The 14,817-nt window shown below is 35.0% G+C and overlaps 2 long non-coding RNA genes across 2 annotated transcripts in view; both read left to right on the top strand.

The window, feature by feature from the left end:
- Positions 1–14,593, top strand: part of LOC145727617 (uncharacterized) — a 28,255-nt gene extending 13,662 nt beyond the window's left edge. Inside the window, exons 2-3 of the long non-coding RNA XR_014177903.1 lie at positions 1,099–1,313; positions 14,165–14,593. This is a non-coding gene — a long non-coding RNA (uncharacterized LOC145727617). The remainder of the gene's footprint in view (positions 1–1,098; positions 1,314–14,164) is intronic.
- On the top strand, positions 9,774–10,692 carry LOC145727622 (uncharacterized). The gene is made up of 2 exons (XR_014177907.1): positions 9,774–10,091; positions 10,279–10,692. It is a non-coding gene; the product is annotated as an uncharacterized LOC145727622 (long non-coding RNA).
- Positions 14,594–14,817: the final 224 nt, after the last annotated feature.

Here is a 14,817-nt window from a genome sequence, read left to right as displayed (position 1 = left end):
TTCCACGTCTTCCAGGGCCTCTTGGAATATTGCTTCCGAATATAAGTTCAAATAGGAGTGGAGACAGCACACATCCCTGTTGTACCCCCCTTCTAATCTGTATGGCGTTGGACATATTATTGCCTAGTTTGATTTGCGCTGTTTGGTTTCAATATAGGTTTTCAATGCATCTAATGTCCTTTTGATCTATATCAAGCCTATTGAGGAGCTGCATCAGTTTGTGGTGTTAAGTCTTAATGAGTGGATAATATCTGTTTTGCCGTCGACTAAACACTTATTATACAAACGGCCACCGCACAATGACATCTCGTAATTATTTATTTTACCGTAATGATTACCATCCGGTCTCATATACATCTAATCCGAGCAGTACCAGCGTTTTTTTCATAATTAGTCTAACACTGATTAATATCGGTTAATTTTTTATTGTAATTGCGTTCAAAATCGTTGCACTGCGACCGCGAACCGACTCATCTTTGCATAATGTAGATTAATGAAACGTGTTAAGTGGATTCTTGAGCTCGTGTAACGGTTATAAAAAAAAAGTTATAATTACCTAATATCACACTTTATACGAAAGTAGTCGTTGTGGTCCAATTGATTCTGAAATTTATCTGGTTTTTGTGTTAATTATTTGCTCTAAAAAGTGTTTATATGTCGCGTGGCTTAGATTATAAGCTTGTTAAACTAGTTTGTATTTGAAATCCAAATGGTTTGTCCGCTGCATAAAATGGTGCAGGCGCTTTAACCCCACTAAGTGGTCAAAATAAATGTTTGTGAATTAGTTACAAAAAAACTTGCCGAAAGTCCTGCAAATTGTTGGGGGGTCATTCAAGCAAAATAGCCACTAGACACGTTGATCATTTCGCGATAATTTCAAAAGGCAATTAAAAATAAATTGAAATGAGACTCTAGCGTAAAATTTCGCTTTCCTGTTTTTTGTCTCAATACTCAGTCTACGAAAAGCGAAACGGCCAACCTTTAGAAGGCCAAATTGCTAGTATCCGGTATAAAAACGCTATTCTTTAATGTCTGCACTGCTCTAAACTTTGCAGTGGCGTCCGTGGGTCTGATTTTGATAAATGGTTTTTGTTACAGGATGACTCGACGTTGAATCGATGGTATTTCTGGATAAACCGCGTAGAAACTTTGGATGCAACATTTCAGTCACCAACTGGAACTAACTGGGATCGATTGGTTGCATTCAACGCCAAACGCCACTGTCCACCTTCCACCATTATAATAACAAAGTAGGAATCCGGCTTTTTCTCCCGAGAGTACCGTTCGCCCGAATTTCAACCGAGAACTTTAAGGTAACTGACCCATACTGCCAAATAATTTCGACCTTTCGGCAGTAATTAACATCCTCTTATTTAAATTTTTTACAAAGTCATGGAACCAGAAAAAAACTTGTTCGATTGCTCTCCTAAACTGTAACCTACTTCGGTTAACCGCAATACCGGGCCGGGAGTTGATTGCTCATTAAGACTATAGTAATTGTCTGCTCCTGAAATTGTCAAAAACCGCGCATTTTTTAGTAGAAAAAAAAAACAAAAACGAATTGTGCTAATAAATAGTCCAAGCAGGATATTAGCTCTGAGGATATTAGTCAAAAATCAATAGTCAAAAGAAGAAAAAATGTGCATTTTTGATCACCGGATGTAAATCAGAATTTCTGATGAGTGGTCATATGACCTGTTGTTCTGTCTTTTTATTGCCGATTTTCTGTAAACAGTTTTGAAAGTTGATGATGATTATGAGCATTTTGAAAATGACAAGATTAGCAGCCAAACTGTACAGGTGTCAAAGGTGGTCAGAAGAGAGAGAGTATGTCAAAACGAATGTTACGTCATGCGACAGTTGGTGACATGACCACTTCATCAGAAATGCTAATTGATATCTTGTGATTGAACTGTTTAATTACGTCACATCCGCTTCGGCAGACTGACACATGTCACTTATAAAGTTGTCGTCATCTTTGTCAAGCCATTGACAAATGCAGATCAATGCTCTAGACAACTCGATTTCCCACCGCCTACTATACTAGAAAGCCTAGAAGGTGCTTGTCAAAAATTCCAATATGGCGGGAATAGTGCTGACAGTTTGTATTGTGGAAATTGAGTTTTTTGAGAATTAGAAAAATTTTTACGGTTTAAAATCAAAACTTGAGGTTATTTGCGTAAATTATTTTTGTTTGCTGTCGTTCATAAGTTTTTCAAGCCACATTGTAACAGCAATTCTGAAAAAAGCCCAACCGTGTCAGTTTTTTACTTTTCAAAAAAACGGATCTAACTCGTCAGTGGTTGAACACTTTGAAGTGGAATGATTTTACTCCAACACAGTACTCAATTGATTGTGTATAAAAAAGCCTTATCCATACATATCTGGATCAGGAATGAACCTTTTTTTGATTTTTCACTCACAACTACATGAAACAATTAAAAAAAAACATATTTTTTACTGCATCTGCATACGTTTGTGTATAAAACGAAAACCGCTAACGCCGCCATTAAAAGTAACATTTTAGGCTTCCTAGTATAGAGGGCGGTGGATTTCCTGATAACGTGGTCACGTGACCAACTGGTGAATGTCGTCACATCCGTTTTGACATTAAGCTTATTTCACTTAATTTAAGGTTCTTTAGTATAAATATGCCCTTTGCTGTGCATTGGAACCAATGAGTAAAAAGAACAAGTATCAGGAGGTAACAATAATACAAATTATAACCCGTTTGTGCATTAAGCGAGGGGGACGGAAGTCCACCATCTTTGATTGCGTATTCGCCTACTGCGCAGTTGAATTGACGCAAAGTCATTGAAAGTTTGGAGTTTCAAACCCGCAAAAATTTGTTGTTTGTATTTGTTTTAGTATAGGGTTAGTTTGTTTTGTTTGTTTGTGGTTCTTTAACAGTTGAGTTTTGCAAATTTAAATTAAGTTGTACAGTGGACAAGATTAAATTTAGATCTGATAGTGCCAACCGGAAGTTGACGGCCGCCATATTACTCCCCCCCTTCCCCCTTGTTTCTGTCACCCACTTTGTTTGCTATTGCTCCTTCCTGCTATGTTTACATTTTTTTTATTCATTGATTGGAACCTTCTTGGAGCAAAAAAAAAAATTGGAAATTTTGACAAAAAATGCCATTTTTTCAAATTTCGAAATGTTCAAAGTGGTTATTTCACCTAATTTAAGGTTCTTATCCCTCTTTTCGAGAATTTGGTTCCGGCAGCCCTTAGAAAGAACCAGATTTTTATTTAAGTCATTATATTTAGTGCACGTCATCTTGGCAACAGTAAACGAAACTAAAGTCAGTTAAGGACTAGAGTTCATAAAGTTTTTTGAAAAATAAAACCATTTAGCTGTTTCTATTAAATGTTGTACAACTGTCAATATTTATAAGAAATTCTGTATATTTTTGTTCTTTAATTTATGTTCTAGTAATCATCATCATTCTTCTTAAAAACTCAAGATTACCCATGGTGACTTTTTTAATCATTTAACTTGTTAGTTATACAATAATTACTAACTAAATCGCAGCTTTTAGATCATAGTTTACGCAGTATATCTGTCAATTGTGGTTTTTAAGCAAAAAAAAAAACAACGTTATGCAAGATATAGAACTTTCATCGGGTGCTAACAATAAACATATGGTAGTTGTCGTAAAAGGACGTAGGGGCCTTAATTTGGTCTTCCACAAATTGACGATGTCGTCGGCACGTCACCGATCAGTCATTTTCAAAGAAACCCATGTGTTTCTTTCTCTATGTGTGTGTGTGTGTGTGTGTGAGCTCAAATAAAAAAAAGTCTGGGGGGACATGAAAGCCTTTGACAGGGTCTTTGACCTTTTTCGAAAAATGTTGCATGTACAGCATGATTTTCTAAAATTTATCGCAGAATTTAGAGTGGTTAATGTGTTTGGTTGGCTCGTAGAGGTATCCACCATTGAACATGAGATGTATTAAGCGCACAAAAGACGTTGTAAAACAGTAGGAATCGAAATTCAATTCAGCTGTTTCCGCAAACTTTGCAAACGGCTTTAGAAATTATTGTGTAGGTGTGGGCGAAGAAGGAACAGCGTTCATAACTTTAGCTTTTTGACGTCAGTACTAGGCATTTATATCCAACCAAAAAGAATAGTTTGTGCTATCTTTCAAGCTAAGTCAATTTTGTCAAAAAGTCAATTAATGTGATTGTTTCCTTCCTATCAATTTTGACCAATCGCTATCAAGAATTAGTATAACAAATGTAAATTTTAAGTGGAAAAATCACTTGTCAACAACTTTCAACTTAGCTGTCAGCAGTTTTTCCGGAAAAAAAATCGAAAAAATTGCACACTCACAACAACATAAAGAATAGTGTTACTACCCTTTCTAGCTTGAAAGTTATTGTTCTTATTAATTATTGTTCTTATTGTTTTAATTAAAATAAAATGTTTATTTAACTCTCTCTCTAAATAATCTTACCAAATATCCCTCGTGCATCTAATTTTTCCGGAAAAATTAGATGCACTAGGGATATTACCCCCGAAAATATTCTATTTCTGTGAAACGTGTCCGACTTCTGCTTGTTACCTCCTCTCTTGGGTGATTTTTCGGAGTAAACCTCAATGTACATTTTAGTCTTTGTTTCATAAAAAATTCAGTTAGTCCATCCACCTTCTAAGGTATTAATTATTCCGGTAAAATCGCAAAGGAACAAGCCATTAGTTAAGTAGCGAGACAAGGCGACTCATTAAACGCCTTTATGGTCCCTTAAATCGTGATATACAGCTTATTTAAAAGCGACAGCAGTTGTAAAAACCCTTATTATATTATGCGAAAACAAGGCCTTAATAAGGCTGCGAGGTACTTTGTCGCGACCGAAAACCTCTGAATCCGAAGACGTTTCCGATGCGAGTTCGAGTTCGTGGAACTCCAACGCGCACCAAATAAAAACCAGCTCAGTTGTACGGGATTTGCATTTTTTTTAAGGTGGAAGATGAAAGATTGCAACCTAAAATAGGCCTTTTAGCCACCTGTGGGCCGTTAAATTGGCAGGAAATCTGATGAATGGCCCTTGCAGGCCTTATTAACCTGACTGGTTTGAACTATATTTAGCTCACGAAAAGAGGTAGTTTATGATGTGGAAATATGTGGATTTTTAATTTTGATATGTTTCAGCGGTTTTTATCTTTCAGGTTATTTCTGTTAGAATTTGTTATAACTAATCTTAAATAAGACGAGTTAAAATTATGTCTAGTTTGTAAAAAGGTAAAATTACCTTTTTGTAATATAGTACAAGTTTGTTTTTTTTTGAAGTTGATGTTGTGAAATTTTTCGGGCTGTCTAATTTAATTTTCTTATCATAAAATAAAACGTTCAAAGTTATTACTCTGTTGCTGATTACAACCCAACAGGTTATGGGCCCAGAGTTCGTTAAGCTGCAGAAGTGATTTTGAAGATAGTGTTACAGAGGTCTTCAGTAAAAATAAAATTTGGACCTGGTGTTTGGTCGTGGTCATAAAGGCATAAAATTAAAAACTAAAATGACGGAGGAAGACGTTTCTCAGATTGAGAGATTAACAAATAGTGAAACATATCAAATTTGGAAATTTCAAGTCACAATCCTGTTTAAGGCACATAGATTATGGGAAATTGTGTCAGGAATAAAGAAAATGGAAGATCTGGCAGATGATAAGGAAAAAGCAGATTTTGAAAAGAAATAATAATAACAACCATAGATAAGAAGCAACTAATGCATATTTTTAACTGTAAAAGTTCTAAAGAAATGTACGACAAGCTTAAAAACATATATGAGAAACAAACAGAAGACGAAAAATGTTATTTGATGCAACAATTTTTTAATTTTTCGTACAGCAAAGGAACTGACATTTTAATGCACATTAGCAAAATTGAAAACTTGGCATGTAGGCTAAGAGTACTTGGACAAGATATCCCAGACAGTATGTTGGCATCTAAAATACTTGCAACATTACCTGATCAGTTTAGAAATTTTGCTACATCTTGGGAATCCACTTCACAAGGTGATAAAACCCTTGAAAATCTCTCAAACAGACTGATTGGAGAAGAAGAAAGACAGAAGAAACAATGCGAACCCGAAGGTATGGTTTTTAAAGCTCAGTTACAACAACCAGTAAATAAGAATAAAAACAAGATTTGGAGGAAAATGTTTTAAATGTGGCAAGGAGGGACATATTGCTCGTTATTGTGACAAAAGGTCATGTAGAATATGTAAAAAAACAAATCATGTAGAAAGCAATTGTTACTTCCGAAACAGACAGAGCCAAGATCAAGGTCGACAGGAAACTCATAGCAAAATAGCTTTTCTATGTGAAGATATGGATTTAGAATCAAATACAGCAACTTTCTTCATTGACTCTGGAGATTCATCGCATATGACAAGCAATAAAAATCTGTTAAAAAAGTAGGAAATTAGATAAACCCTCAGAACGTGACGTAGGAAATATTAAAAGAATTTTGCGTTATTTAGTTTCGACAATCAATTTGGGCATTCAATATACAAGTCATAATGAGGATTTAAATTTGTTAGCTTATAGTGACTCAGATTTTGCAGGAGATATATACTCAAGGAAAAGCACTACAGGATATATCATAAAATTTTGTGGTGGTCCTGTGGCATGGTGTTCTAAACGCCAACCTATAGTATCACTTTCCAGTACTGAAGCAGAGTATATAGCTGCTGCAGAATGTATTAAAGAAGCTTTGTTTTTAAAGTCAGTTATAGATGAGCTTTTGGGAGTAAATATAAATATAAATCTACATGTTGATAATCAAAGTGCTATTACTATAATTAAAAATGGACAGTTTAACAAACGCAGCAAACACATTGATGTCCGGTATCATTTTATTAATGAGAAGGTATTGTTAAATTGTTTTATTGTCCGAGTAGTGAGCAGCTTGCAGATAGTTTAACCAAACCTTTAGATATAACTAATCTTAAATAAGACGAGTTAAAATTATGCCTAGTTTGTAAAAAGGTAAAATTACCTTTTTGTAATATGGTACAAGTTGGTTTTGTTTGAAGTTGATGTTGTGAAATTTTTCGGGCTGTCTAATTTAGTTTTCTTATCATAAAATAAAACGTTCAAAGTTATTACTCTGTTGCTGATTACAACCCAACAATTTCAACTAAGAATTAAATTGATTTCTGTCAAACTACGTCACATTTGTCAAATTTATGTATGGATGTACTGGAATTAAGCATTATGCTAACTTCCTTAACAGTTTAACCGTTAAAATCACATTTGACAGGTAAAAACCGCAAATTCGCTGGTAAATTATTACATACTCTCATTCGATACGAAGTTTATGTTTTGGTTTAGTGTGTGAGTTAAGCTCGTAACGTAACTGCAAGTTGTCTAGTACCGGTGCAAATAGTTGCCACTTTGCCATTTTCAGATAGTAAAAGCCGCTATTAAAAAGTCGTTTTTCTCTCGCAAACCACTCGCGTTTTTTGAGGTTTTGGCGATCAATCTCGAGAAAATCCCTTATTGTTTATTAATAACAACTTCGTGGAGCCGTGCACCAGCAAACAAAAAAATATGGTCCATAATAAAATACTTTGGCAAGTTTACGCTTCCCAGCGGGTGTAAGTCTCGGACAACTTTTTCGGTCTTACAACAAAGAAATCGAACGACGTTTTTATGAGCCCCGGTCATACGGGCCACTTTATGACGGTACCCGTGTCATCATCATGTCAAACCGGCGCGGTTTCTAACCGGGGATTCAGTATGTTGTGCGTGTCTATGCAACATCTATTTTTATGACCTTGTTTATTTCATTCATTTTAAAGATGTTTGATCAAGATACTGGTACTGGTATTGATATCATCCTTCTCAAACAGAATAACAATTCAGCAACTCAAAAATTTGTACGTTCAAAAATAGATATGATATAAATGAAATTTTAATTTGTATTGTGTGGTTTTGAGTGACTACACATTCATATAATAGTGTAAAACGTATAGGAAATCGATTCAGCACCGAATCCGGGTAATCAGAAAGTTCAATTAGCAATTTGCAATTAAATGAAGATTGATTAACATGGATTCGAAGAATAGCAAACCGATGTGCGTTCAATAACGTATTCGATAATAATGCACCTTTGACTCATCTTCTTTTAGTTACTCATTTAAAGATTTTTTTAAAGAAAATAGCTCAAGCACATGTTAACTATAATTAACCATTTACATTTCCTTGGTGAATCTTGGTTAGACAAGGTGGTGACTCAGGTTTAGTTTATTTCATTTAATCAAGGGCGATGACGATTAACGTATTTTAAGAGGGATTTCAACTATTAGTTCTACAACCTCAAAAATCGATAAAAAAGTAATGTACTTTGTTAGAGGAAAGTTTAAATCCTCCTAAAACCAAGATTTACACGATGTCAATGTTCCAGTTTAGTCCAACAATTTATTAACAAATGCCAGATGTGTCCCAAGAGCAATTTTATTGTAGGGTTCAGCAATATTTCTTTCAAAGCTTAGCAAGTTCTAACTTCTTTAAAGAACACAGTTATTTTTTACAAGTAACGCTGTCCCAATAAGACGGTCAAACCAAAACCAACCCCAAATCCTTCACTTTGAAAGGTACTTTTGCTATTTGTTTCCTATCTATATTTTTTCGCACAAACCAATCCAATCTTTCACTTTGAAGGAACTCTTGCTATAAGGCAACTTACTCTAGTTTACCTTACCTATTGCTCAAGTATCACTACGTGTAATTAAAGTGTAATGATTCGTAATTATTGTAATTATTTATTATTTACAACCATATGCTGTCATTACTAACGTCATTGAAGGTTAGGAAGTATCATATTGCGCACCTCTACTTCCCGCCCTCACTTCCCGCCCTCATTTCCCGCTTTCTAAAATTGTGATTGTTAATATTTTTGAAAAAACAAATGATGATTGAATCAAATTTTTTTAATGTCAGATAAAGTCGGATCGATATTCAATACTAAAATTAACATGATCTAAACTAAAACAAACTACTTATTGAAATTAATGGTTACATTTGAATTATTATAAGTGTTTATAGAAATATTTAGGCCAGTACCAGCACTGGCGTCTCCAACAGTTGTCTCTTTGGTCGACAAATTAATTTGCTGCTGAATGACTGAGGTTTGTGAACTACTTGCAACAGCTTCAGAAGACATGGCACGTTGGGACAGCATAACGGCAGTTTTGGTTTTATTCTCCATTGAGCTATCCACATAACCTTCTGCAACAGTACTAGATTTCCATCCTCCCAGCCTTTTTAATTGGAGAACATTTGCTCCACTGTCGGCAAGTAACGTAGCGGCGGTTCTTCTTAGAACGTGGTCCGTAAAGCCTTTCGAGTTCTTTAAATTCAAAAAAGTAGCAATTTTTTGGGAATAATTAGCTATTGTATTGTGCCCAATTGGTTGATTTCTTGCTATTCCTCCTCTAAGCTGAACAAAAAGTCTATCGATTTCTATGTTTTCTCTCAAATTTATGTAGTCTCGAACGATCTTCACCCATATTGGATCAGTAATGAGAAATGATCTACTTGTATGTGTTTTGGAATCTGGAATTTCAACCGAAATTTTTTCTTCAAAAAAAGTAACATCCAACATTTTCATTTTCACTAATTCGTCCGTCCAACAAGCTCCAGATACACCTATTATTAATGCGACCTAAAACAATAAGAAGAATATAATACCATAATAACTGTGCACTTGTATAAGCTCAAACACTATTTTTTTTAAATACCTATTTAAAGATCACAAATATCTTACTGTTCTCGGGGAATGAGTTTACCCGTGCGTCATCTCCCTGTGATTTAGAAGTAGACATGCATTATTGACTTCATCCTTGTCTATTGTTCACTTTCAGAAAGGGTAAATATCTAAGTGAATGTCTTCCAAAAAAAACATTTACTGATTAGCGCTTCTATTTCAGTCATTGTCAGTTTGACAACCATCGAAATTTATTTGATTTGTTTACTATTAATTCTTTTCCGTTTCTTTGTGTTGTTAATCATTTATAAAGTTTTCTATTTACCACACCACAGTTCTTTTAAGAGCTACTGTTTCTACGCTTTTAACATTCTGTAAGTACTTTCATAATATTATTATTAATATTTTTATTTTTTTTATGTCGGCTGTCACAATCTAACCAAAATTGGCACAATTACTAACCTGTTTTGAAAAAAAAGTGGGAGTGTCTATTATGGTTTTTATTTAGCCATTTGGTTTTTCCTAAATTCGGAAAAACTTACTATTACAGTATTTTTTTAGAAAATGCCTGGAAAAATTCTCTACAGACAAGCCCAGCAGTTAATTCTTAACCTTTGTGAATATTTTGAATTGGAAAAAATTAATGGAGGACCTTTAGAAGCTTTATCATCTGTTTAGGAAGAAAATAAGAAATTTTAAGACCTTACATATTCTTACTGATGTATTTTTTTTGATACTAAAAGGTTGCAGCTGCTTTGAAAATTTCCCGCAAAACTGTTTATTCGATTCGGGAAAAGCAAGCAAGTAATCTTATGATTTCCTCACCTAGAAAACCTAAATCGAGACGTTATCGACGGGTCAAGACCACTGATTTATCTGAAAACATTAAAATGGATGTTCGAAATACATTATATAATATGTACAACGATAGTATGTTAATAATAGTAAAATATATCTACTTTTGTAAGAAACATCTATTAACGTTTCATTGTTTCCAGAGACTGAGATTTTTGGGTTGCATTATAGATTTTTCATAAAAATAAATCTTCTTCAAACATATTAATAATAAACTCATAGAAAAAAATAAAATAAGCGTCTAAAATGTTTTCCAGCGGGTTTAAAATAAAATTAGTGGATTGCAACCTGAAAATGAGATATGAGATACTACAGCATCACTCAGAATGTCTTATTAAATTTTTAATTTGTTGTATTTATTTTAGAGAAGCATGTAACCATACAGAACCTAAATCAAGAGCTTAAAGTTAAAGAAATACTACATATTGGTGATACATCTCTGCGAATTTTGGTAAATAAATTAGGTTTCAAATTTAGACGGAATTCTATGATCCAAACGGACACTTCTTACAAATAAAAAATGTTATTTCGGTCAAGATATTTTTGATTTGCTTTGTTATAAGGTTGTTTTAGTGCAAATTTGCAGCCAAAGATCTCTACTTTTTGACTGACAATACACGCAAAATTTTAAACGTGAAGAAGCTTTAGACACGCCCTTTTCTTTAATATGAACACAACAGGTTTGTTGACGAAAACTTGATTTGATTCATATGATTATAAATGACGTAGCCTTCCGTGACGCACGGGTAAACTCACTCCGCGAGAACAGTACCTTTATCGGTAGAAGATTATTTGGAGCTTTGTTTAAAAAATCCTCTATATTTTTCCTAGAAAATACGTTCGATTTTTTGGGCCTGAAGCCCACATTTTGACGTTTTAGAAAGGCCAGCAGTTTCCCATGTTTGAAATATCAGTTTTTTCTTCAATTTGTAGCATCGTTCGTATCATACTGTACATTGCCCACAAGGTGGACGGCTTCTTTTGTCTGGATTGTTCTCCAAAATATGCTAAGAGTACACTTTTGGAACTGGTATTCTTCACTTTTTTTTCTTCACACCACTTCCTATATAATTCAATAGCTTTTAGGTAGCGATGCTTACTTTTCTCTGGCACCAAGCCGTGTGCTAATGCGTCAGCAGCCTGTCGTATTTCTGGCGGGGTACACGTCAATTCTTCACCGGAGGACATTTTTCTCAATTCATTAATCCGGAAATGAATATCGATCTAACTTTTTCTGACATTTATTTATATTGGTGAGTTGTTTACCACATAGCTACGGTAACAATATACCTGATTGATTATTCTGAGAAAAATGCCTACTTGGTAGTTTTTTGTTAAATGTAATATTCTAGATATGTTCAGGATGAAACAATGATTTGTAAATTTTGATAGAAATATGATGGTTGTAAATAAAATAGTATACAAACCTCGGTAGGAAGTTTCATTCCTGTATACTATCATAATCTCAAAACTCCAGCACCTCGCAAATCCCTCAATCCAATTTGGAGGGTCTCTAGTTTGAGCGCATAAAAAAAGATTGCAAATTAAAACAATTTGATCCTTATCAATACATGTATCTTCTGGTACAACATACACCCGTTACGTCAGTAGAATTATAGACAATAGAGACGAGAGAGGATACACCTGACAAAAACAATGCAAGTTCACGACGTTTTCCCATTCGAAATCAACGTCAAACAATAATTTTATTCTGCATGAGACTCTCATAATATTCAATAAAAAGACGGCCGTTTCATGTTTGCTCGGTTTTATCAGATTGCTATAATTGTTTCCATTCCGTGTAGATTTCCGACATAATGCTTAATGGAAGAATTGAAATAGCTGCATCATCGAGAGGCCCCCTGAATCTAAGTACTGAAAGTTGCCCCCGTACACAGGAATTAAGATGTGTGGAATTCCTCCGGTTCCCATTCTACACGCATTCCGAAGTACACCGGACTAAAAGAATTATGGACTATTTTATTGTGATAGAGCGGCATTCCCGGTATTCCTTCGGAAATAAATAGCGCCACCGAGCAATTACATTGGCATTTGCCATTCTTGCCATTAAGCTTTTCTTAATTGGGTAAAATCGACGAGAAACTATGTATATTTTGAGACACATGAAAATCTTCATGGAGGTTTTTTTCATGCTTTATGGCATGTAAGGAAATTCGTTGCGCACATCGGGCGGGTCAAATTTACTAACCTTGAGTTTAATTGAAGTAAAAAAAATTACAAAAACAACGAAGCAATCGTACATAATCCGCACGTATATAAAATGTAATTCTCAATTACGTTTTACAACCCGCGCGATTTTTCTGGATGATTCGATGAGAACCCGGAGCGGTTCAATGTCACACAGATTAAAGCAGCTTCATGAGGCGATTATGATTGAGCCGGTGCTGGGTCTCGCCAGTTTTCATGACCGGATTACGTTCTATAACGATAATCAAATAAACATAAATTTTCATATTAAATAATGCAAACGGGCGGTTAGGCGCGATTTTGCTTCTGTCGTGTGGCGCCTGACGCTTTGCTTTATTATATGCTTGAGGAACGACGTAATTTTCTAAACTGGCTAACGTTGCTGATAAGCGTAACTACTTGTCAGATTGCTGGCTTTTAAATCTGTAAGAAGTAAAATGAACGAAAAAGTATAGTTTGATGTTAGCTTACAATGAATGTTTTAAACAAAAACAAAACTAATAAGAATAAGTCATCTGAATCGCGCTTGGTAACCATGAAATGTACACAAGCTCTCGACAGGACAATTAGTCTTGTCTTAGTTGCGATTTTATGCTGCGGAAGAAGCGGTCATTATCATTAGCGCAGTTTTTCCCTAATGTCTGTATGCAAATGGCCTTAGCTCTAAAGAAGGTGCCAAGAACCAATAATTTAAGTAAATACACATAACAGTTAGGCTGTGGGAAAAATGCTTAAATAAATTACCTAGTATTTATAGGAGTGCACTTTGCACATATTCTTTTTATGGTAAGTGGGACGAAAATCTCTTTGCCGATAGTTAAATTTGCCTGTTTTACGTCTAGGATCATTAACACGTCGCGAAATAAAGTGCGCTTAATGGTCACAGTTTCTGGCCAAATCGGATTCGTTCTTTTTGTCATATCGGGTATTTTCAAAATCTTTGAAACTCCATAATACGTTAATCAAGAGGCTGTACTGTTATTAGTGACCTTAAAGGGTTACACTCCAACCAGTCATCCACACACACGAAAAAAATCAAATACTCAGGTGTTACGAAGAGAAGTTTTCCGTTGCCATTTTACCTTCTTCAAACTGCAATTGTAAAGTGCATCCTCCCAAACATGGAGAGTCACCATGAATTTTGCTATACAATGACAATCGGCCGTATTGTATTAGGCCGTTTGAATAATTACCGTTTAATGTACAACTTTACAACCGTCAGAAGGACTGCACTCCACTTTTGGTCACCACCGTAAACACACAAGCGCAAAAATGGACAAATGACTTAATTGCAATTTCCATTACTATTGCAAGCCGATCACTATAAATAAATCGGCCAGGTCCTTGAGTAATGTCGTTTCTCAGATTGTTGACTTTTTTCCAGGTGAATCCATAAAATCGGCTACCGTATAATAAAATGTATACTGCCTTCAATAAATCAAGAAGCAATCCGAATTCGTATCCAATCGGTGAGATGCACCTGTCATCGTGTCGTGGGTCGACGGCAACAGCAGCAGGAACTGCTACCGGTGGTACCACCACACCCATCAGCCTTTGTACGTAACTGTTTAATTTGCATTCAATACGAGATGGGCCTCTCCAAACAATCTCGGCCGCATACCATTACCGAGGTAAGGATGAAACGCTCGGTATTGATAAGTTTACTTTTTCTGGGTCAAATTTTTCACGTTCACTGTAAAAATACACAATTTTATATTGTTATTAGGGGCCATTTGCACCGACATATTTAAGGGCTAGACTAGGTTTTAATTTGACTATGACATTTTGCACATGATTTGTCACAGTCACATCACCATTTAGTCTAACGTGAACCAGGGTGTCCTTAATTACGTCGGTGCAATCCGCCATTAATAATAATACACATAGAGAAACTAATAACTAATTAGTTTCTCTATGATAATACACAGTAATGAGTCAACACGTGTCAAGCCTCTAAAGTCAGGTTCTCTAAGCCTCTAAAATAATTAAATTTTTGACATTTTAGGCTCAAAGTTCTGTTTACAATATTCGCAAAGC

This window comes from Ips typographus, linkage group LG4 (genome assembly GCF_016097725.1).
Source record: "Ips typographus isolate SLU linkage group LG4, UJ_Ityp_2.0, whole genome shotgun sequence".
Lineage (NCBI taxonomy): Eukaryota > Metazoa > Arthropoda > Insecta > Coleoptera > Curculionidae > Ips > Ips typographus.
This window is presented reverse-complemented; position numbering and strand designations above follow the sequence as displayed.